We start from the raw sequence: 26,082 nt of genomic DNA, 5'->3' as shown, positions 1-26,082 counted from the left end.
ATAATTGAAAGGCATTTGAAATTGGGGGTCATTTGGCTAAAGTTGTGGGGGGTAAGGCTGGTTCAAGTAATTAGTGGGCCCATTAAATCTGGACGACGTCACGGCAGTGGAGCAGGGAGAGGTAAGTATTTCAACTTTGCAAGTGCTGTGATCCTGAGCAAGCAGGGGGGGCCCACTCATTGGCATTGGCTCTGGCACAGGACCCCTCAAAGTACAGCGGTGTGTTTGCACGGCGGGGGCGCCTCCCACCAGCAGCAACACTTTTGCGTACTATGAGAGGCCCTGTGCCAGTGACGTCGCCAACTAGTATTCCTCCCCCCACCTGATGAAGGAACCTGCACTTTCATCTGCACCTTCCTCTTTGTCCCCGTGTAAGGTGGTATGGTATGCGGGAAGAGGAACCTGACTTTCAGCAGGGTCACAATCTTGCTGTGTAGCGTGCATGGGGAATGTTGCGTTATGGGTCAATGTACCAGCAGACTCATCTATCACTGGCTGGGCAATGGGCAGGATGAGGAGGAAACACAGATATAGGCCCAAAGAATAAAGTGGGCTAAATGCAGTTCAAAATTGGTAACACAGGACTAACCAGGGGGCATTGCAGTGGAGGACTGTCATGATTCCAATGGCAGGGAATCACAAAAGGACAAGCACCAACGAGCTCTAGGGTGATGGAACCTGAGCTGACCGCGACCCTAAACCTGAACACACAAATAACAATAGCCGGGGAACGTGCCTACGTTGATCCTAGACGTCTCGCACCAGCCGAAGATCTAACTTCCCCTATTAGAAGAAACACAGACCTCTCTTGCCTCCAGAGAAATACCCCACAGAAATAGCAGCCCCCCACATATAATGACGGTGAAATGAGAGGAAGGCACATACACAGTATGAAATCAGATTCAGCAAAATGAGGCCCGCTAAAACTAGATAGCAGAGGATACAAAAGTAAACTGCGCGGTCAGCAAAAAACCCTTCAAAAAACCATCCTGAAAATTACTTGAACTCATGTTCCAACTCATGGAACATGAGGAGCAATTACAGCCCGCTAGAGCAACCAGCAGCAAAGAAACAATTATATGCAAGCTGGACAAGACAAAAATAAATCAAAACGTGGAACAAGAAAATCAAAAACTTAGCTTGTCCTGAAGATTACTGAAGCCAGAAGCTGAGGTAACAAAACACTCTGATAAGCTTGATAGCCGGCGGGGAAATGACAAGAAAGCCCGGTTAAATAGGAAACTCCCAAATCCTAATAGAACAGGTGGACACCAGAGACAGCAGAACACAAATCACCCAGTACCATCAGTAACCACCAGAGGGAGCCCAAAAACAGAACTCACAACAGTACCCCCCCCTTGAGGAGGGGTCACCGAACCCTCACGAGAACCACCAGGGCGACCAGGATGAGCCCTATGAAAAGCGCGGACCAAATCATCAGCATGAACATCAGAGGCAACCATCCAAGAATTATCCTCCTGACCATAACCCTTCCACTTGACCAAATATTGGAGTTTCCGTCTGGAAACACGAGAATCCAAGATCTTCTCCACAACATACTCCAATTCTCCCTCCACCAGCACCGGAGCAGGAGGCTCAGGCGAAGGAACAACAGGTACCTCATACCTCCGCAACAACGACCGATGGAACACATTATGAATAGCAAACGATGCCGGGAGATCCAAACGAAACGACACAGGGTTAAGAATTTCCAAGATCCTATAAGGACCGATGAACCGAGGCTTGAACTTAGGAAAAGAGACCTTCATAGGAACAAAACGAGAAGACAACCACACCAAGTCCCCAACACGAAGTCGAGGACCCACGCGGCGACGGCGATTAGCAAACTGCTGAGCCTTCTCCTGGGACAACTTCAAATTGTCCACCATATGACTCCAAATCTGATGCAACCTATCCACCACCATGTCCACTCCAGGACAATCAGAAGGCTCCACCTGACCAGAGGAAAAACGAGGATGAAACCCCGAATTACAAAAGAAAGGAGAAACCAAGGTAGCAGAACTAGCCCGATTATTAAGGGCAAACTCGGCCAGCGGCAAAAAAGTAACCCAGTCATCCTGATCAGCAGAAACAAAACACCTCAAATAAGTTTCCAAGGTCTGATTAGTTCGCTCCGTCTGGCCATTCGTCTGAGGGTGGAATGCAGATGAAAAGGACAAATCAATGCCCATCTTAGCACAGAACGTCCGCCAAAATCTAGACACAAACTGGGATCCCCTGTCAGAAACGATGTTCTCCGGAATCCCATGCAAACGAACCACGTTCTGGAAAAACAGAGGGACCAACTCAGAGGAGGAAGGCAACTTAGGCAAGGGTACAAGATGAACCATTTTAGAAAAGCGGTCACACACAACCCAGATGACGGACATTTTTTGAGAGACAGGGAGATCCGAAATAAAGTCCATGGAAATGTGCGTCCAAGGCCTCTTCGGGATAGGCAAAGGTGACAACAATCCACTGGCTCGAGAACAGCAAGGCTTAGCCCGAGCACAAACCTCACAAGACTGCACAAAAGAACGCACATCCCTAGACAAGGAAGGCCACCAAAAAGACCTGGCCACCAAGTCTCTAGTACCAAATATTCCAGGATGACCTGCCAACGCAGAAGAATGGACCTCAGAGATGGCTCTACTGGTCCAGCTATCCGGAACAAACAGTTTCTCAGGCGGACAACGATCAGGTTTACCCGCCTGAAACTCCTGCAAAGCACGTCGCAAGTCTGGGAATACGGCCGACAAAATCACCCCATCCCTAAGGATACCAGTGGGCTCAGAATTTCCAGGGGAGTCAGGCACAAAACTCCTAGAAAGAGCATCCGCCTTCACATTCTTTGAACCTGGCAGGTATGAAACCACAAAATTGAAACGAGAGAAAAACAGCGACCAACGAGCCTGTCTAGGATTCAGACGCCTGGCAGACTCAAGGTAAATCAGATTTTTGTGATCAGTCAAGACCACCACACGATGTCTAGTACCCTCCAGCCAATGACGCCACTCCTCAAATGCCCACTTCATGGCCAAAAGTTCCCGATTACCCACATCATAATTCCGCTCAGGGGGCGAAAATTTTCTAGAAAAGAACGCACATGGCTTCATCACCGAGCAATCGGAGCTTCTCTGTGACAAAACCGCCCCCGCTCCAATCTCGGAAGCATCAACCTCAACTTGGAAAGGAAGCGAAACATCAGGCTGACGCAACACAGGAGCAGAAGAAAACCGGCGTTTAAGTTCCTGAAAGGCCTCCACAGCCGCAGGAGACCAATCAGCAACATCAGCACCCTTCTTAGTCAAATCCGTCAAAGGCTTAACAACACTAGAAAAATTAGTTATAAAACGACGATAGAAATTAGCAAAGCCCAAGAACTTCTGCAAACTCTTAAGAGATGCAGGCTGCGTCCAGTCACAAATAGCCCGAACCTTGACGGGATCCATCTCAATAGTAGAAGGGGAAAAAATATACCCCAAGAAAGAAATCTTCTGGACTCCAAAGAGACACTTTGAGCCCTTTACAAACAAGGAATTAGCCCGCAGGACCTGAAACACCTTCCTGACCTGCTGAACATGAGACTCCCAGTCATCAGAAAAAAACAAAATATCATCCAAATACACAATCATAAATTTATCCAGATATTCACGGAAAATATCGTGCATAAAGGACTGGAAGACTGAAGGAGCATTAGAAAGTCCGAAAGGCATTACCAAATACTCAAAATGGCCCTCAGGCGTATTAAATGCGGTTTTCCACTCATCACCTTGCTTTATTCGTATAAGATTATACGCACCCCGGAGATCAATCTTAGTGAACCTTTTAGCCCCCTTAATGCGAGCAAACAAATCAGTCAACAAAGGCAAAGGATACTGATATTTTACGGTAATCTTATTCAAAAGACGATAATCTATACAAGGTCTCAAGGACCCATCTTTCTTGGCCACGAAAAAAAAACCTGCTCCCAAAGGGGACGAAGATGGACGGATATGTCCCTTTTCCAAGGACTCCTTAACATAATCCCGCATAGCAGTATGCTCTGGCACTGACAGATTGAACAAACGACCTTTAGGAAATTTACTACCAGGAATTAAATCTATAGCACAATCGCAATCCCTGTGAGGAGGAAGCGAACTGAGCTTAGGCTCCTCAAAAACATCCCGATAATCCGACAAAAATACAGGAACCTCAGAAGGAGTAGATGAAGCGATAGAAATCGGAGGTGCATCATCATGAACCCCCTGACATCCCCAGCTTAACACAGACATTGTTTTCCAGTCAAGGACTGGATTATGAGTTTGTAACCATGGCAGACCAAGTACTAGAACATCATGTAAATTATACAACACCAGGAAGCGAATCACCTCCTGATGAACGGGAGTCATACGCATGGTCACTTGTGTCCAGTACTGAGGTTTATTCATAGCTAAAGGTGTAGAGTCAATTCCCTTCAAAGGAATAGGGACTTCCAGAGGCTCAAGACTAAACCCACATCGCTTGGCAAATGACCAATCCATAAGATTCAGGGCAGCGCCTGAATCTACATAGGCATCAACGGAAATGGATGATAATGAGCAAATCAGAGTCACAGACAGAATGAACTTAGACTGTAACGTACTAATGGCAACAGACTTATCAACCTTTTTTGTGCGTTTAGAGCATGCTGATATAACATGAGCTGAATCACCACAATAAAAGCACAACCCATTTTTCCGCCTATAGTTTTGCCGTTCACTTCTAGACTGAACTCTATCACATTGCATTGTCTCAAGTGCCTGTTCAGAAGACACCGCCAAATGGTGCACAGGTTTGCGCTCCCGTAAACGCCGATCAATCTGAATAGCCATAGTCATAGACTCATTCAGACCCGTAGGCGCAGGGAACCCCACCATAACATCTTTAATGGCCTCAGAAAGGCCATCTCTGAACTTTGCAGCCAGGGCGCACTCATTCCACTGAGTAAGCACTGACCATTTCCGAAATTTTTGACAATATATTTCTGCTTCATCTTGCCCCTGAGAGAGAGCTAATAAAGCTTTTTGAGCCTGAATCTCTTGGTTAGGTTCCTCATAGAGCAAACCCAATGCCAGAAAAAACGCATCCACATTAACCCCTTACCGGCATCGGACGTACTATACCGTCCGATGCCGGCTCCCCTGCTTTGATGCAGGGCTCCGCGGTGAGCCCGCACCAAAGCCGGGACATGTCAGCTGTTTTGAACAGCTGACATGTGCCCGTAATAGGCGCGGGCAGAATCGCGATCTGCCCGCACCTATTAACTAGTTAAATGCCGCTGTCAAACGCAGACAGCGGCATTTAACTACCGCTTCCGGCCGGGCGGCCGGAAATGACGTCATCGCCGACCCCCGTCACATGTCCGGGGGTCGGCGATGCGTCTCCATTGTAGCCATAGAGGTCCTTGAGACCTCTATGGTTACTGATTGCCCGTCGCTGTGAGCGCCACCCTGTGGTCGGCGCTCACAGCACACGTGCAATTCTGCTACATAGCAGCGATCAGCAGATCGCTGCTATGTAGCAGAGCCGATCGTGCTGTCCCTGCTTCTAGCCTCCCATGGAGGCTATTGAAGCATGGCAAAAGTTAAAAAAAAAAGTTTAAAAAAATGTGAAAAAAATAAAAAAAACATAAAAGTTTAAATCACCCCCCTTTCGCCCCAATCAAAATAAATCAATAAAAAAAATATCAAATCTACGCATATTTGGTATCGCCGCGCTCAGAATTGCCCGATCTATCAAATAAAAAAAAGTATTAACCTGATCGCTAAACAGCGTAGCGGGAAAAAAACTCGAAACGCCAGAATTACGTTTTTTTGGTCGCCGCGACATTGCATTAAAATGCAATAACGGGCGATCAAAAGAACGTATCTGCACCGAAATGCTATCATTAAAAACGTCATCTCGGCACGCAAAAAATAAGCCCTCAACCGACCCCAGATCACGAAAAATGGAGACGCTACGAGTATCGGAAAATGGCGCAATTTTTTTTTTTTTTTTTTAGCAAAGTTTGGAATTTTTTTTCACCACTTAGATAAAAAATAACCTAGTCAAGTTTGGTGTCTATGAACTCGTAATGACCTGGAGAATCATAATGGCAGGTCATTTTTAGCATTTAGTGAACCTAGCAAAAAAGCCAAACAAAAAACCAATGTGGGATTGCACTTTTTTTGCAATTTCACCGCACTTGGAATTTTTTTCCCATTTTCTAGTACACGACATGCTAAAACCAATGATGTCGTTCAAAAGTACAACTCGTCCCGCAAAAAATAAGCCCTCACATGGCCAAATTGACGGAAAAATAAAAAAGTTATGGCTCTGGGAAGGAGGGGAGCGAAAAACGAACACGGAAAAACGAAAAATCCCCTGGTCATGAAGGGGTTAAGCAACGCAGGATCCCCTGGTGCCAATGCAAATGCCCAATTTTGAGGGTCACCCCGCAGGAAAGATATAATAATCTTAACCTGCTGAGCAGGGTCTCCAGAAGAGCGAGATTTCAAAGAAAGGAACAGCTTGCAATTGTTCCTAAAATTCAGAAAACTAGATCTATCTCCAGCAAAGAACTCTGGAATAGGAATTCTAGGTTCAGACATAGGAGCATGTACAACAAAATCTTGTATATTTTGAACCTTAGCAGAAAGATTATTCAAGCTGGAAGCTAAACTCTGGACGTCCATGATAAACAGCTAAGGTCAGAGCCATTCAAGGATTAAGAGGAGGAAAAAAAAAAAAAAAAAATCAGCCAGGCTGCAATTAGGGCTAGGCAGCAACCTCAGAGGAGAAAAAAAAAAAAAAAAAAAACTTCCTCAGACTACTTTTCCTCCTACTTCAGCCCAAACATTTTGTGGCCGGCAATACTGTCATGATTCCAATGGCAGGGAATCACAAAAGGACAAGCACCAACGAGCTCTAGGGTGATGGAACCTGAGCTGACCGCGACCCTAAACCTGAACACACAAATAGCAATAGCCGGGGAACGTGCCTACGTTGATCCTAGACGTCTCGCACCAGCCGAAGATCTAACTTCCCCTATTAGAAGAAACACAGACCTCTCTTGCCTCCAGAGAAATACCCCACGGAAATAGCAGCCCCCCACATATAATGACGGTGAAATGAGAGGAAGGCACATACACAGTATGAAATCAGATTCAGCAAAATGAGGCCCGCTAAAACTAGATAGCAGAGGATACAAAAGTAAACTGCGCGGTCAGCAAAAAACCCTTCAAAAAACCATCCTGTAATTACTTGAACTCATGTTCCAACTCATGGAACATGAGGAGCAATTACAGCCCGCTAGAGCAACCAGCAGCAAAGAAACAATTATATGCAAGCTGGACAAGACAAAAATAAATCAAAACGTGGAACAAGAAAATCAAAAACTTAGCTTGTCCTGAAGATTACTGAAGCCAGAAGCTGAGGTAACAAAACACTCTGATAACCTTGATAGCCGGCGGGGAAATGACAAGAAAGCCCGGTTAAATAGGAAACTCCCAAATCCTAATAGAACAGGTGGACACCAGAGACAGCAGAACACAAATCACCCAGTACCATCAGTAACCACCAGAGGGAGCCCAAAAACAGAACTCACAACAGAGGACAACTGGAATGAGAGGCTGACACAGAGAGTATGCCCAAATCAGTAAGTAGTCGAAATGCAGTTCAAAATTGGCAACCGTAGTAAACAGGCGGCACAGCTTTGTTCAGTGGAGGAGAACAGCAAGGAGTGGCAGACACCGATAGTAGGCCCCAACCCAACTAGTAGGCCAAATGCAGTCTAACATTAACAACTACTTAACGAGAGCCTGAAAATGGAATTTCAGGACAGGAAACCAGGAGAACAGCAAGGAGCGGCAGACACTGTTAGTAGGCCCTACCAAAGTTGTAGCCCGAATGCAGTTTTAAAATTCCTAGAGGCTGAAAACAAGATTATTGACGCTCAGCTTTTTTCAAAGGAACACAGCTGTATTGAGTGGCGCAGACAGACACAGGTAGTAGGCCTTAAACCAAAAATGTGGCTCACTGCAGCTTAAAAAAGGTTACAGGGGTACACAGGCAGCATTGCTCTGGGCAGTGGAGGACAATTTCAATAGTGGACCGCAGACAGACTTGTACGCCTACTATTAAAAAAAGGATGCTCTATGCAATTAAAAATAGGTTCCAGGGGTATACGGGCAGCAGTGGTCTGGTCAGTGGAGGAGTAGTAGAAAGAACGGGCCGCAGACAGGCTTCGAAGGCCTAACATAAAAAAATATTGGGCTGTAGGCACTTTAACATTGGTTCCAGAGGTACACGGGCAGCAGTAGACTGGTCAGTGTAGTAGTAGTAGAAAGAACGGGCCGCATACAGGCTTCGAAGGCCTAACATAAAAAAATATTGGGCTGTAGGCACTTTAACATTGGTTCCAGGGGTACACGGGCAGCAGTAGACTGGTCAGTGTAGTAGTAATAGAAAGAATGGGCCGCAGACAGGCTTCGAAGGCCTAACATAAAAAAATATTGGGCTATAGGCACTTTAACATTGGTTCCAGGGGTACACGGGCAGCAGTAGACTGGTCAGTGTAGTAGTAGTAGAAAGAACGGGCCGCAGACAGGCTTCGAAGGCCTAACATAAAAAAATATTGGGCTGTAGGCACTTTAACATTGGTTCCAGGGGTACACGGGCAGCAGTAGACTGGTCAGTGTAGTAGTATTAGAAAGAACGGGCCACAGACAGGCTTCGAAGGCCTAACATAAAAAAATATTGGGCTGTAGGCACTTTAACATTGGTTCCAGGGGTACACGGGCAGCAGTAGACTGGTCAGTGTAGTAGTAGTTGAAAGAACGGGCCGCAGACAGGCTTCGAAGTCCTAACATAAAAAAAATTGGGCTGTAGGCACTTTAACATTGGTTCCAGGGGTACACGGGCAGCAGTAGACTGGTCAGTGTATTAGTAGTAGAAAGAACGGGCCGCAGACAGGCTTCGAAGGCCTAACATAAAAAAATATTGGGCTGTAGGCACTTTAACATTGGTTCCAGGGGTACACGGGCAGCAGTAGACTGGTCAGTGTAGTAGTATTAGAAAGAACGGGCCACAGACAGGCTTCGAAGGCCTAACATAAAAAAATATTGGGCTGTAGGCACTTTAACATTGGTTCCAGGGGTACACGGGCAGCAGTAGACTGGTCAGTGTAGTAGTAGTAGAAAGAACGGGCCGCAGACAGGCTTCGAAGGCCTAACATAAAAAAAAAATTGGGCTGGCTGTAGGCACTTTATAATTGGTTCCAGGGGTACACGGGCAGCAGTAGACAGGTCAGTGGAGGCCTAGTGGAAGGAGGGACCGCAGACAGGCTTCGAAGGCCTAACATAATAAAATTGGGCTGGCTGTAGGCAATTTAAAATTGGTTCTAGGGGTACACGGGCAGCAGTGGTCTGGTCAGTGGAGGCCTAGTGGAAGGAGGGACCGCAGACAGGCTTCGAAGGCCTAACATAATAAATTGGGCTGGCTGTAGGCAATTTAAAATTGGTTCCAGGAGTACACGGGCAGCAGTGGTCTGGTCAGTGTAGGAGTAGTAGAAAGAACGGGCCGCAGACAGGCTTCTAAGGCCTAACATAATAACATATGGCTATAGGCACTTTATAATTGGTTCCAGGGGTACACGGGCAGCAGTGGTCTGGTCAGTGGAGGCCTAGTGTAAGGAGGGACCGCAGACAGGCTTCGAAGGCCTAACATAATAAATTGGGCTGGCTGTAGGCAATTTAAAATTGGTTCCAGGGGTACACGGGCAGCAGTGCTCTGGTCATTGTAGGAGTAGTAGAAAGAACGGGCCGCAGACAGGCTTCTAAGGCCTAACATAATAACATATGGCTGTAGAGACATTAAAATTGGTTCCAGGCGTACACGGGCAGCAGTGGTCTGGTCAGTGGAGGCCTAGTGGAAGGAGGGACCGCAGACAGGCTTCGAAGGCCTAACATAAAAAAATATTGGGCTGTAGGCACTTTTAAATTGGCTCCAGGGGTACACGGGCAGCAGTAGACAGGTCAGTGTAGGAGTAGTAGAAAGAACGGGCCGCAGACAGGCTTCGAAGGCCTAACATAATAACATATGGCTGTAGGCACTTTATAATTGGTTCCAGGGGTACACGGGCAGCAGTGGTCTGGTCAGTGGAGGCCTAGTGGAAGGAGGGACCGCAGACAGGCTTCGAAGGCCTAACATAATAAATTGGGCTGGCTGTAGGCAATTTAAAATAGGTTCCAGGGGTACACGGGCAGCAGTGGTCTGGTCAGTGGAGGCCTAGTGGAAGGAGGGACCGGAGACAGGCTTCGAAGGCCTAACATAATAAATTGGGCTGGCTGTAGGCAATTTAAAATTGGTTCCAGGGGTACACGGGCAGCAGTGGTCTGGTCAGTGGAGGCCTAGTGGAAGGAGGGACCGGAGACAGGCTTCGAAGGCCTAACATAATAAATTGGGCTGGCTGTAGGCAATTTAAAATTGGTTCCAGGGGTACAAGGGCAGCAGTGGTCTGGTCAGCGGAGGCCGATTGTAATGAGTGTCTGCCAGTTAGTAGTCCAAAACAATAAATAAATGTGAATGTATCGCATTAAAACAAAACGAAAACTCTAAAGGGTGCAATCATTAGGTACAGGGGTGGGATCCTCTGCGTAGTTTCAGACCTACTAATTTGGCGCAAAGTATTTACTTTGGTAAATAGAGGACACTGCCCCTGACTATGTTAAGTACCATCATACATGTCAAGACAATGGTATTGTCAGTGGCAGGAATGGAAGGATGTCAGCGCATAGACTAAACATTGGTGGAAGTGTGAGAGATAACTGTGGAAGTGGTAGAGCAATATTTGACCTGGGGGTGGGTGAACTCTCTTGTGGCCGGCGGTACAGGCCCAGGGCCCCTCATGTTACAACAGTGTGTCTGACGTTGGGTGCGCACCACCACCGCCAGAGACAGTTTATTGTACTATGAGGGACCCAGTGGCAGTGCTGTCGACCAAAAGCGGGCACACCCACCTCTTCAGACAAACAGCACTCTCACGGGTGCTTGCGCCAAGTCGCGATAAAACGGCCCCGTGTGGGGAGTTTGGCCATTTAGGGAGGTGTAAACATGTCGTATGCTGGACAATCAGCTGCAGCAAATTAAGACATTAGAAAAGTAACATAGTAACATACAGGTCCTTCTCAAAAAATTAGCATATAGTGTTAAATTTCATTATTTACCATAATGTAATGATTACAATTAAACTTTCATATATTATAGATTCATTATCCACCAACTGAAATTTGTCAGGTCTTTTATTGTTTTAATACTGATGATTTTGGCATACAACTCCTGATAACCCAAAAAACCTGTCTCAATAAATTAGCATATTTCACCCATCCAATCAAATAAAAGTGTTTTTTAATAACAAACAAAAAAACCAACAAATAATAATGTTCAGTTATGCACTCAATACTTGGTCGGGAATCCTTTGGCAGAAATGACTGCTTCAATGCGGCGTGGCATGGAGGCAATCAGCCTGTGACACTGCTGAGATGTTATCGAGGCCCAGGATGCTTCAATAGTGGCCTTAAGCTCATCCAGAGTGTTGGGTCTTGCGTCTCTCAACTTTCTCTTCACAATATCCCACAGATTCTCTATGGGGTTCAGGTCAGGAGAGTTGGCAGGCCAATTGAGCACAGTAATACCATGGTCAGTAAACCATTTACCAGTGGTTTTGGCATTGTGAGCAGGTGCCAGGTCGTGCTGAAAAATGAAATCTTCATCTCCATAAAGCATTTCAGCCGATGGAAGCATGAAGTGCTCCAAAATCTCCTGATAGCTAGCTGCATTGACCCTGCCCTTGATGAAACACAGTGGACCAACACCAGCAGCTGACATGGCACCCTACACCATCACTGACTGTGGGTACTTGACACTGGACTTCAGGCATTTTGGCATTTCCTTCTCCCCAGTCTTCCTCCAGACTCTGGCACCTTGATTTCCGAATGACATGCAAAATTTGCTTTCATCAGAAAAAAGTACTTGGGACCACTTAGCAACAGTCCAGTGCTGCTTCTCTGTAGCCCAGGTCAGGCGCCTCTGCCGCTGTTTATGGTTCAAAAGTGGCTTTACCTGGGGAATGCGGCACCTGTAGCCCATTTCCTGCACACGCCTGTGCACGGTGGCTCTGGATGTTTCCACACCAGACTCAGTCCACTGCTTCCTCAGGTTCCCCAAGGTCTGGAATCGGTCCTTCTCCACAATCTTCCTCAGGGTCCGGTCTCCTCTTCTCGTTGTACAGCGTTTTCTGCCACATTGTTTCCTTCCAACAGACTTATCATTGAGGTGCCTTGATACAGCACTCTGGGAACAGCCTATTTGTTGAGAAATTTCTTTCTGGGTCTTATCCTCTTGCTTGAGGGTGTCAATGATGGCCTTCTTGACATCTGTCAGGTCGCTAGTCTTACCCATGATGGGGGTTTTGAGTAATGAACCAGGCAGGGAGTTTATAAAAGCCTCAGGTATCTTTTGCATGTGTTTAGAGTTAATTAGTTGATTCAGAAGATTAGGGTAATAGGTCGTTTAGAGAACCTTTTCTTGATATGCTAATTTATTGAGACAGGTTTTTTGGGTTATCAGGAGTTGTATGCCAAAATCATCAGTATTAAAACAATAAAAGACCTGACAAATTTCAGTTGGTGGATAATGAATCTATAATATATGAAAGTTTAATTGTAATCATTACATTATGGTAAATAATGAAATTTAACACTATATGCTAATTTTTTGAGAAGGACCTGTAGTAACATAGTTAGTAAGGCCGAAAAAAGACATTTGTCCATCCAGTTCAGCCTATATTCCATCATAATAAATCCCCAGATCTACGTCCTTCTACAGAACCTAATAATTGTATGATACAATATTGTTCTGCTCCAGGAAGACATCCAGGCCTCTCTTGAACCCCTCGACTGAGTTCGCCATCACCACCTCCTCAGGCAAGCAATTCCAGATTCTTACCGCCCTAACAGTAAAGAATCCTCTTCTATGTTGGTGGAAAAACCTTCTCTCCTGCAGATGCAAAGAATGCCCTCTTGTGCCTGTCAACTTCCTTGGTATAAACAGATCCCCAGCGAGATATTTGTATTGTCCCCTTATATACTTATACATGGTTATTAGATCGCCCCTCAGTCGTCTTTTTTCTAGACTAAATAATCCTAATTTCGCTAATCTATCTGGGTATTGTAGTTCTCCCATCCCCTTTATTAATTTTGTTGCCCTCCTTTGTACTCTCTCTAGTTCCATTATATCCTTCCTGAGCACCGGTGCCCAAAACTGGACACAGTACTCCATGTGCGGTCTAACTAGGGATTTGTACAGAGGCAGTATAATGCTCTCATCATGTGTATCCAGACCTCTCTTAATGCACCCCATGATCCTGTTTGCCTTGGCAGCTGCTGCCTGGCACTGGCTGCTCCAGGTAAGTTTATCATTAACTAGGATCCCCAAGTCCTTCTCCCTGTCAGATTTACCCAGTGGTTTCCCGTTCAGTGTGTAATGGTGATATTGATTCCTTCTTCCCATGTGTATAACCTTACATTTATCATTGTTAAACCTCATCTGCCACCTTTCAGCCCAAGTTTCCAACTTATCCAGATCCATCTGTAGCAGAATACTATCTTCTCTTGTAGTAACTGCTTTACATAGTTTTGTATCATCTGCAAATATCGATATTTTACTGTGTAAACCTTCTACCAGATCATTAATGAATATGTTGAAGAGAACAGGTCCCAATACTGACCCCTGCGGTGCCCCACTGGTCACAGCGACCCAGTTAGAGACTATACCATTTATAACCACCCTCTTCACAGTAGTCCACAGACAAGAGCTTTTCATAGGAAAGCTAGGTGTCGGCCGGGCAAGGTGGGGCAAAAGAATTCGAAATCCAGTTGTGGTTCATTTTAATGAATGTTAGATCATCAACATTTTGGGTAGCCAGACGAGTCCTTTTTTCGGTTAATATTGAACCTGCAGCACTGAATACTCTTTCTGATAGGACACTAGCTGCCGGGCAAGCAAGCTCCTGCAATGCATATTCTGCCAATTCTGGCCAGGTGTCTAATTTGGATGCCCAGTAATCAAATGGGAATGATGGTTGAGGGAGAACATTGATAAGGGATGAAAAATAGTTTGTAACCATACTGGACAAATGTTGTCTCCTGTCATTTCAATTGATGCAGCAGTACCTGTCCTGTCTGCGGTCATAGCAAAATCACTCCACAACCTGGTCAGAAAACCCCTCTGTCCAACGCCACTTCTGATGTGTGCACCCCTAACACTCCTGGTCTGCTGCCCCCTGGAGCTCGTGTGAGAACGATCACGGGCGCTGTGTGCTGGGAATGCCTGAAGCAAACGGTCTACAAGAGTTGATTGTTTGGTTGCTAATATTAGTTCCAAGTTCTCATGTGGCATAATATTTTGCAATTTGCCTTTATAGCGAGGATCAAGGAGGCAGGCCAACCAGTAATCGTCATCGTTCATCATTTTAGTAATGCATGTGCCCCTTTTGAGGATACGTAAGGCATAATCCGCGATGTGGGCCAAAGTTCCAGTTGTCAAATCTGCGGTTGTGATTGGTTGAGGGGCAGTTTCAGGCAAATCTATGTCACTTGTGTCCCTCAAAAAACCAGAACCCGGCCTTGCCATGCAACCAATTTCCAGTGCCCCCGGGAAAGCTTCCTCATTAAAAATATACTCATCCCCATCATCCTCCTCGTCCTCTACCTCCTCTTTGCCCGCTAACTCGTCCTGTACACTGCCCTGACCAGACAATGGCTGACTGTCATCAAGGCTTTCCTCTTCCTCTGGTGCAGACGCCTGATCCTTTATGTGCGTCAAACTTTGCATCAGCAGACACATTAGGGGGATGCTCATGCTTATTATGGCGTTGTCTGCACTAACCAGCCGTGTGCATTCCTCAAAACACTGAAGGACTTGACACATGTCTTGTATCTTCGACCACTGCACACCTGACAACTCCATGTCTGCCATCCTACTGCCTGCCCGTGTATGTGTATCCTCTCACAAAAACATAACAGCCTGCCTCTGTTCGCACAGTCTCTGAAGCATGTGCAGTGTTGAGTTCCACCTTGTTGCAACGTCTATGATTGGGCGATGCTGGGGAAGTTTCAAAGACCGCTGATAGGTCTGCATACGGCTGGAGTGTACAGGCGAACGGCGGATATGTGAGCAAAGTCCACGCACTTTGAGGACCAGGTCGGAGAACCCAGGATAAGTTTTCAATAAGCACTGCACCACCAGGTTTAAGGTGTGAGCCAGGCAAGGAATGTGTTTCAGTTGGGAAAGGGAGATGGCAGCCATGAAATTCCTTCCGTTATCACTCACTACCTTGCCTGCCTCAAGATCTACTGTGCCCAGCCACGACTGTGTTTCTTGCTGCAAGAACTCGGACAGAACTTCCGCGGTGTGTCTGTTGTCGCCCAAACACTTCATAGCCAATACAGCCTGCTGACGCTTGCCAGTAGCTGGCCCATAATGGGACAACTGGTGTGCAACAGTGTCAGCTGCGATGGAGTGGTTGGGCGACTGCGGTCTGTGGAAGAGCTCTCGCTTCTGCAGGAGGACGAGGAAGAGGAGAAGGGGGTGCGAACGCCTACAGCCAACTGTTTCCTAGAATGTGGGCTAGGCACAACTGTCCCGAAATTGCTGTCCCCTGTGGACCCTGCATCCACCACATTCACCCAGTGTGCCGTGATGGACACGTAACGTCCCTGGCCATGCCTACTGGTCCATGCATCTGTAGTCAGGTGCACCTTTGTACTCACAGATTGCCTGAGTGCATGGACGATGCGCTGTTTAACATGCTGGTGCAGGGCTGGGATGGCTTTTCTGGAAAAAAAGTGTCGACTGGATAGCTCGTAGCGTGGTTCAGCGTACTCCATCAGGGCTTTGAAAGCTTCGCTTTCAACTAACCGGTAGGGCATCATCTCTAACAAGATTAGTCTAGCTATGTGGGCGTTAAAACCCTGTGTACGCGGATGCGAGGATAAGTACTTCCTTTTTCTAACCAGAGTCTCATGTAGGGTGAGCTGGACTGGAGAGCTGGAGATCGTGGAACTAGCGGGTGTGCCGGTGGACATGGCAGACTGAGAGACGGTTGGAGACGGTATTGTTTCCGCCGGTGCCCTAGATGCAGTATTTCCTCCTACAAAACTGGTGATTCCCTGACCCTGACTGCTTTGGGCTGGCAAAGAAACCTGCACAGATACTGCCCGTTGTGCGGAAAATGGTGGCCTTACAGTGACGGAAGGGATGTTGCGTTGCTGACTAGCTCATTGGCCGAGGGTGCTACAACCTTAAGGGACGTTTGGTAGTTAGTCCAGGCTTGCAAATGCATGGTGGTTAAATGTCTATGCATGCAACTTGTATTGAGACTTTTCAGATTCTGACCTCTGCTTAAGCTAGTTGAACATTTTTGACAGATGACTTTGCGCTGATCAATTGGATGTTGTTTAAAAAAATGCCAGACTGCACTCTTCCTAGCATCGGATCCCTTTTCAGGAATTGCAGACTGAGCTTTAACTGGATGGCCACGCTGTCCTCCAACAGGTTTTGGCTTTGCCACGCATTTTGGGCCAGATCCGGGCCCGGCAGGTGGAACCTGTTGCGATGTTGATGCCTGCTGCGGCCCCTCCTCCACCTCCGCTTCAGAACTACTGCCACCTGCACCCTGTTCCCCCAATGGCTGCCAATCGGGGTCAACAACTGGGTCATCTATAACCTCCTCTTCTAGCTCGTGTGCAACTTCGTCTGTGTCACCGTGTCGGTCGGTGGTATAGCGTTTGTGACGGGGCAACATAGTCTCATCAGGGTCTGATTGTGGATCAGTACCCTGAGAGGGCAATGTTGTTGTCTGAGTCAAAGGACCAGCATAGTAGTCTGGCTGTGGCTGTGCATCAGTGCACTCCATGTCAGAATCTACTTGTAATGGGCATGGCCTGTTAACTGTTTCACTTTCTAAGCCAGGGACGGTATGTGTAAAGAGCTCCATGGAGTAACCCGTTGTGTCGCCTGCTGCATCCTTCTCTCTTGTTGTTGTTTTTGCTGAAGAGGACAAGGAAGCGACTTGTCCCTGACCGTGAACATCCACAAACGACGCGCTGCTTTGACATTTACCAGTCTCAGAAGAGGAGGCAAAAGAGCTAGAGGCTGAGTCAGCAAGGTAAGCCAAAACTTGCTATTGCTGCTCCGGCTTTAAAAGCGGTTTTCCTACTCCCAGAAAAGAGAGCGTTCGAGGCCTTGTGTAGCCAGACGACGAACCTGGCTCCACAGCTCCAGACTTAGGTGCAATATTTTTTTTCCCACGACCACCTGATGCTCCACTACCACTACCATCATTACCAGCTGACAATGAACGCCCACGGCCATGACCTCTTGCACCAGACTTCCTCATTGTTTTAAAAACTTAACCAAAGTAACTTTATTTGTTGCTGTCAAACAACTTACACGGTGAGCTATAACTTCAGTATGATTTCGATATCCCTTTTACAGGTTGGTGAGACCGCAAGGAAAATCAGGCACAATGTTACACACTCTTGTTTTCTGTGGCACCAAATCACAGAGATGCCACACACGCAGGACTGTCACTCAAGCACAAATGTCAATATTAATCTCCCACTGATTTTTTTTTTTTCAGGAAGAATTTAGAAACCAAATAAAATAAAATGATTTTTTCAGGGAGAATTTAGAAACCAAATAAAAAAAAAATAGGCTTTCTATGGCCCACTGAGTGAGAGATGGCACACGCAGGAGTCAGGAGTGGCACACAAGCCCAGAGGCCAATATTTATCTCCAACTGATTGATTTAGTGATTTTTTCAGGTAGAATTTAGAACCCAAATCAACCAAAAAAATAAATAGGCTTTCTATGGCCCACTGAGTGAGAGATGGCACACACAGGAGTCAGGAGTGGCACACAAGCCCAGAGGTCAATATTTATCTCCCACTGATTGATTTAGTGATTTTTTTCAGGTAGAATTTAGAACCCAAATCAACCAAAAAAATAAATAGGCTTTCTATGGCCCACTGAGTGAGAGATGGCACACACAGGGATGGCACTCTAGCAGGAATGCCAATCTTAATCTCCCACAAAAAAAAACAAAAACCAGGGACTGTCCTACAATTACTATCTCCCTGCAGTAATCTCAGCCAGGTATGGCAGGCAGCAATAGGGAGTGGACTGATGCACAAATTACATAAAAGTGTGGACAAACAAAAAAGATAGCTGTGCAGAAAAGAAGGAACAAGAGGATTTGTGCTTTGAAAAAAGCAGTTGGTTTGCACAGCGGCGTACACACAGCAATGCAGCTATCAGGGAGCCTTCTAGGGCAGCCCAATGAGCTACAGCGCTGAGAAAAAAAAAATGTAGCTTCCACTATCCCTGCACACCAAAGGTGGTGTTGGACAGTGGAAATCGCTACAGCACAAGCGGTTTGGTGGTTAATGGACTCTGCCTAACGCTATCCCTGCTTCTGACGAAGCGGCAGCAACCTCTCCCTAAGCTCAGATCAGCAGCAGTAAGATGGCGGTCGGCGGGAACGCCTCTTTATAGCCCCTGTGACGCCGCAGACAGCAAGCCAATCTCTGCAATGCCCTTCTCTAAGATGGTGGGGACCAGGACCTATGTCATCACGCTGCCCACACTCTGCGTTCACCTTCATTGGAAACAGGAACACCTGTTCACCTTCATTGGCTGAGAAATGGCGCTTTTCGCGTCATTGAAACGCGACTTTGGCGCGAAAGTCGCGTACCGCATGGCCGACCCCACACAGAGGTCGGGTCGGGTTTCATGAAACCCAACTTTGCCAAAAGTCGGCGACTTTTGAAAATGAACGACCTGTTTCGCTCAACCCTACTTGGCGCTATACACTTGAATCACTGACCACTGCAGTTTTATAAAAATCAGCTTCTCTACGTGTCTGACAGCCATTCCATTCCAGTGTCAGTTGAATTCCAACCAGAGTACACCTCACTCTACTTAATGTGCTTCTGATTGGGTGATCACATGAACCAAATCTTATTTAATGAAGGAAAGTATAAAAAACACTGCTGTGGTGTTCACAATCCTCCTACAATAGGACAAAGCTGGATGGCAAAACAAGTCCTAGTAATATCCCAAAAGTAATAGGAATGAAAAAATAACTTTTACCCATGTCAAAGGAGTGGAAAAGAAAAATCTTGAGTGAGGAAAAGAAGGGATCAATTCTGGCTTTACCAATAGAGGGACACAGTTAGCGCCATGTTGCCTCCATCCTTGCACGGCAAGAACAGTTCATAAAAGGCTCCTAGAGGCAGGACCCAAGTCATGTAAAGCTATAAAAAAAGTGTTTCATTAATGAGAAGCAATGGAAAGCCAAATTTGCCAAAGACCATAAGGATTGGACCATAGAAGACTGGAGTAAAGGTACCTTCACACTGAGCAACTTTCCAACGAGAACGACAATGATCCGTGACGTTGCAGCATCCTGGATAGCAATCTCGTTGTGTTTGACATGCAGCAGCGATCAGGATCCCGCTGTGACATCGCTGGTCGTTGCTAGAAGTCCAGAACTTTATTTGGTCGTCAGGTCGGCGTGAGTCATCATGTTTGACATCAAAAGCAACGATGCCTGCAATGTTTTCTCATGGAGCTAACAACCAGTGAGAACGATAAGTACGTCACTGGATTGCTCCTGCATCGTTCTGCTGTTGCCGTGTTTGACGTCTCCTAGCGACCTAAACAGCGATGCTGCAACGATCGGCATCGTTGTCTATATTGCTGCAGCGTCGCTTAATGTGACGGTACGTTAAGGTAATGTTCTCTGATGAGTCTAAATTTCACACCTGGTCGTCTAATGGTTAGTTGGAGACCTGGAGAGGCGAACAAGCCACAGTGTCTTGCACCCATTGTGAAATTTGTTGGAGGATCGGTGATGATCTGGGGATGCTTCAGCAAGGCTGGAATAGGGCAGGTTGTTCCTTGCAAAGGACATATGAATCAAGCCGCATATAAGGTTATCCTGGAAAAACAGTTGATTCCTTCTGCTCAGGCAATGTTTCCCAACTCTGATGACTGGTTTTTCCAGAAGGACAATGCGCCATGCCACACATCTAGGTCAATCAAGTTGTGGATGATGGACCACCACATCAAATTCCTGTCATGGCCAGCCCAATCTCCAGACCTTAACCCCATTGAAAACCTCTGGAATGTAATCAAGAGGAAGATAGATAGTCACAAGCCATCAAACAAAGAGGAACTGCTTACTTTTTTATATCTGGAGTTGCATAAGGTCACCCAAAAGCAGTGTAAAAGACTGGTGGAAAGCATGCCAAGATGCATGATAGCTTTGATTAAAAATCATGGTTATTCCACAAAATATTGATTTCTCTTCCTGAGCTAAAACATTATACAAAAAAACCCTGTTTGGGAGAGAAGAAAAGACAAATCACGGCGCCCTAAGTGCGTAAACACAATATTATAGTCTTTAAAGGGTGCACAATTTTATGCACTCACCTGATAAAAGACTAAAATGGCTTTAGATCGTGTATCCTCCAATTTCCCTCTGAGATACTTTTCAATATACAGGGCTTGCAGCTTGCCTCGGGTGGATCCAAGTGAGAGAGCCAGAGTAAGGCTCACACAGGATGAGTAGTTCAAGAAAAGCACATCCAGCCCATGAATGGCAGCGCTTCCCAGGACTCACATTCAAAGATGATATTTCATATTTTTTTATTTCATAACTTAAAATAGAAGAGATACAACGCGTTTCGGATACAGTATATATCCTTCTTCAGGTATCATAAAAACACAGTACAAATCCTACTAGTATAAAATTCAATTACACTTATATATAGTATCAAACCTTTTATCCCAGTCTCAGAAACTTGATTTGGGGTGTGGACCCAGTTCAGGAAAACACCCACTGATTGAAACAGCCTTGTTAACATTAATGCAAGAAAGAGAGCAAAAAAAAAAAAATACATATATATATATATATATATACACACATACATATATACACACACATATACATATCAAAGAGAAAAAAAAAACACATGAAAAAAAAACAAACAAAATAAATAAATAAATAAAAATAAAATATCCTTTAAACTCTCTCTATGATATCATTCAATCCATTTGGAAATAATGTTCCCAAACGATATATCCAAAACGTTTCTTTCCTGTTTAAAAGAGCATTCCTGTTTGCAACTCCAGAGGGTATCTGCTCCACTGGAGTTACTTTTATGTTAAAAATTTTATTATGTTTAAGTAGTAGATGCCTTGAGAGACTATGTTTTAAAAAGCCATTTTTTGCTCTATTTCTGTGGCCATTAATGCGGGACCGCAATGTCTGTACAGTGCGTCCCACATACTGCAAGCCACAACTGCATGTGATGACATATACAACATGATCACTACTACAGGTGAGTCTTTGTGAGATATCAAAGACATCACCAGTATTATTGCATTTAATAGTTTTAGCCCCATGATCTAGGATCCCACAGGTACAACATTTTTTGGAGTTACATTTAAAAATTCCGGTGCCTTGAAGAACTCCACATAAAGTTTGATCCTTATTTTTATGAATGTTTTTTCTTTTTGGATCCAACTGTTTTTTTAATTTACTGGGGGCCACCAAATTTTTCAAAGTTTTCCCCCTTCTATATGTAATCCCTGGTTTATCAGGGAGATGTTTTCCCAAGACAGGGTCACGCTTCAAGATGTACCAATATTTAGAAAGCACAGTTCTTATGATTTTATTGCCCCTATTGAATGTTGTCACAAAATTCAATTTCCAGCGATCATCACTTTTTTCCTTACCAGTAGTCAAAGTGTCCCCCTTCCTGGTTATTCCTTTTAAACATTCCTCCTGTGTTTTTATTTTGTTGTCCTTATATGCACCATTTATCAAATTTTTCGGGTATCTTTTTTCCTTGAATTTTCATTTTAAAATTTTAGACTGAGCTACATAATCAGATTCTCTTGTACAATTCTTTCTGATGTTTCTTTATATCTATATGATACAGCTTGCAGCTTGCATGTGTTCACATTGGGAGTGCTGGTTGGTTTTTTTCTCTTTGTTTAGTGTATGGATGTGGCTGCATCCAGACTGATCTTGCACTCCTCCCATTGACCTTGCAGGTGGCGGTAATCATCTCTACTTGCCCATAAATTGTAGGTTTAGCCCAGAGTGACATGTTTGTCCTAAGTTGTAGGCTGGTGGCCCAAGAGTGGCATGTACAGTAGAGTTAGGACCCATCAGAGGGAGATCACCTTGCCGTGGTTGATGGGCACACATGAATTGGCCAATTTATGCGCTAAGAATCTTCATTTTATCTATAACTGTAAGTTTTATGAAAAAACATTTTTTTTAAAATTTTTTATGAAAAAATATTTTTGAGTAGTATGATTCATATCGAATATTTGTCTGTGTTTTCACATGGCCTAGATTCATATACATGTGCTGCTGTGTTTCTTTATATCTATATGATACAGCTTGCAGCTTGCATGTGTTCACATTGGGAGTGCTGGTTGGTTTTCTTCTCTTTGATATATATATATATATATATATATATATATATATATATATATATATATATATATATATATATATATATATATATAATAATTTTTTTTTTTTTTTTTTTGCTCTCTTTCTTGCATTAATGTTAACAAGGCTGTTTCAATCAGTGGGTGTTTTCCTGGACTGGGTCCACACCCCAAATCAAGTTTCTGAGACTGGGATAAAAGGTTTGATACTATATATAAGTGTAATTGAATTTTATACTAGTAGGATTTGTACTGTGTTTTTATGATACCTGAAGGATATATACTGTATCCGAAACGCGTTGTATCTCTTCTATTTTAAGTTATGAAATAAAAAAATATGAAATATCATCTTTGAATGTGAGTCCTGGGAAGCGCTGCCATTCATGGGCTGGATGTGCTTTTCTTGAGCTAAAACATTAGTATTGTTGTTTCTAAATTATTATGATTTTTTTTTTTTTTTTGCATGATTTGAGGTCTGCAAGCAATGATTTTTTTGTTGTTGTTATTTTGACCATTTCTCATTTTCAGAAAATAAATACAAAATGTATTGTTTGGGAGACATGCTGTGAGTAGAGTTGAGCAACTTTTACTTTTTTGGGATCCTGTATTTCTGTTTCTTCCTTAGAATCGTTAATCCTCACTTTCATCTCACTTTTGGGCACCCCATGTATTCCACGGTATAGTATATATAGCATATTATATAGCACACCTTGACTGTCCATCTCTATATCCATCACAGGTCGTCATACAGCAAGTATCATAGCAATTCACGGGCTTACTTATTTAGACTTCTCCTTACTGTGTAATATTCCTGATTATACATCATAAAGCCAGTATCACAGCAGCTCACAGACCTATCTTTTTACACTATTGGCTATCATTTAATTAACGTTTTCCTTTCATTTCCCACGTATCATGAGATGGGAACCATATTAACCCTTTCTCTCCCCCCCGCCCTCCTTTTAGGTACTAGCATACCACTGCTGCGCACAACACTTTCACATTTCCTATATTTTTTAGCATAGTCAGCAGTATGGATAAGTATTCCGCTGACAATTCAGCCTTTTTGAGCAGCCCCTGTGTTTAATCACATAGCCTAGGCGACCTTCCCATAACCAGGGCACCTTGCCAGGTTCAAATATGTCCCTACTAAGCGCTGGCCTCAATATACACCAACACCCTTTTCTCCTCCCCCGTACATGTGACCAATGTGGTGTGACACATCACATGACACGCCCCCTCCTGCCTTTATACCCGGAGGTGCACACTGCACACACAGCACGCTCTCCCCAGCGACACAGGACGCCAGCAGCGCCAATGGTAAGCCCACGGGCAGCCTTCCCTAGCAGCTTCCACTCATTCGGGGCGTTCTCACTGATGCACTATTCTCCCCTATTATAGTGCACAGTGTATCTGGCACACACAGCATGCTCTCCACAGCGACATAGGACACAAGCAGCACCACAGCAATACCGGTAAGCACATGAGCAGTTTCCCCTAGCTGCTCCTATACAGTCGGGGCATTATCTCTGATGCACCATTCTCCCCCATTACAGTGCACAGTGCATCTGGACCGCATCCAGCAGTGGCACATACCTCCATCACAAAATACAACCAGTTTATTGGTAAGCAGATTCACAGGTTCTATTGGACCACCTCCTTATACCTGCTATCTCCTCTTTTTTTTAAATGTTGTTCCTTTAAAACATTGTTTTTTCTTTTATCATACCGCTTTCTCCAGCACTACAGCAATTCAACTACCGCGTATGCTTTTTGAAGGGCAAATTGGCTAACTGTATACATTCAAGGTGATTATTCCAGGTCTTTGACAGCAGCATTAGCATTTTTTTGGTGAAGATAACACATTTCTTTTTTTTTTTTGCACTTTCACCTTCTGCTCCACCATGTGATACTGATTAGATACCACTATGATTCCATCACTGCATTTACTTCCATAGGCACACTATACCAGGGATAATATGGAGAAACCATCTACGTCACTGAATGAGACCCACGATGATTCCTCACCTTCCACTCTGAGGAGCACTTATATCCTTTTTCACTACGGTTTTCCTCAGCGTTAATGTTGATGCACGGATAGTATTGTTGTTTCCCTTGGATATGATTTCATACAGCTACAACTGATTGTGCAACTTTTTTCTTGACTTCATTATATAAAGTATGTGACATACTGCATAAAATGTATGTTCAAAATGTATGTTAACAAGAATCAGACAAAATTTCAGAAGACCATAATGTACACTTTCTTTATTTTTCTTTTATTTCCTGGTAATTTTAATTTTTGCTTCTGTACTACATAAACTATATTGCTCTGAGGAAGGTCCATGTTGGACCAAAAACGTTCAGAAATTGATCTGTTTGTCAGGATGTGAAATAAACAACCTTACCCTTCTTCTGAAAAAATTGAGTGCCAACAAGTTTGTTTCTTATATTTTTTGATACGGGTTGGAGACCCTACTTGAGCTCCAACATCCACCCTGTACAGAGTGCCGTGTATCCTACATTGATTTGTCAAAAGTCGGGTCGGGTGAAATTTTGTAATTTCCCTTTATATCATGGATCCAGGAGGCAGGTCAACCAGTATTCGTCATCGGTCATCATTTTGATAATGCGGGGGTCCCTTTTTAGCATACGCAAGGCATACTCAGCCATGTGGGCCAATGTTCCAGGTGTCAATTCACTGCTTGTGCTGGGTTTCAAGCACTTTCTTGCAAATCAACATTGCTTGTGTCCCACAAAAACCCTGTACCTGACCTTGCAACGCCAACAGTTTCTATTGCCCCCTGAGAAGCATCCTCCTCCCATAAATATTCATCCCCATCATCATCCTCCTCCTGCTCCTCTTCATCCGCCACCTTGTCCAGGAGAGTTCCCTGACCAGACAATGGCTGACTGTCATCAAGGTTTCCCTCTTCCTCGGCTGCAGACACCAGCTCCTTAATGTGCTTCAAACTTTGCATCAGCAGACGCATTAGTGGGATGCTCATGCTTATGATGGTGTCGTCTGCACTTACCAGCCGAGTGCATTCCTCAAAACACTGAAGGACTTGACAGAGGTCTTGTAGCATCGACCACTGCAAACCAGACAACTCCATGTCTGTCATCCAAGTGCCTGCCCGTGTATGTGTATCCTCCCAAAATTAATTACAGCACGCCTCTGTTCGCACAGCCTCTGAACCATATGCAGTGTGGAGTTCCACCTTGTTGCAATGTCGATAATTAGTTGGTGCTGGGGAAGATTCAGCGATCGCTGATGGTTCAGCATACGGCTGGAGTGTACGGGCGAAACACAAAACCCAATGCAAGTCAATGGGGAATCAAAGTTGGCAGTGAGTGGAGGACAGGAAAACACCTACAGTGCCCATTTTAATGCCAAAAGCATCAATTCTTATTACTTAAGCTTGTCAATCTTAATTTACTTTATAATAATAGTTAGGCATTGAAAACTGGGGGTCATTTGGCTAAAGT

At 44.7% G+C, this 26,082-nt stretch overlaps 1 long non-coding RNA gene across 1 annotated transcript; it reads left to right on the top strand.

Moving 5' to 3' along the window:
• Positions 1-23,852: 23,852 nt before the first annotated feature.
• On the top strand, positions 23,853-24,359 carry LOC138672050 (uncharacterized). The gene is made up of 4 exons (XR_011319549.1): positions 23,853-23,913; positions 23,995-24,068; positions 24,150-24,218; positions 24,335-24,359. It is a non-coding gene; the product is annotated as an uncharacterized lncRNA (long non-coding RNA).
• Positions 24,360-26,082: the final 1,723 nt, after the last annotated feature.

Source organism: Ranitomeya imitator, chromosome 3 (genome assembly GCF_032444005.1).
Source record: "Ranitomeya imitator isolate aRanImi1 chromosome 3, aRanImi1.pri, whole genome shotgun sequence".
NCBI lineage: Eukaryota > Metazoa > Chordata > Amphibia > Anura > Dendrobatidae > Ranitomeya > Ranitomeya imitator.
Note: the sequence above shows the minus strand (reverse complement) of the source record. Positions and strands in the feature narration are given on the sequence as shown.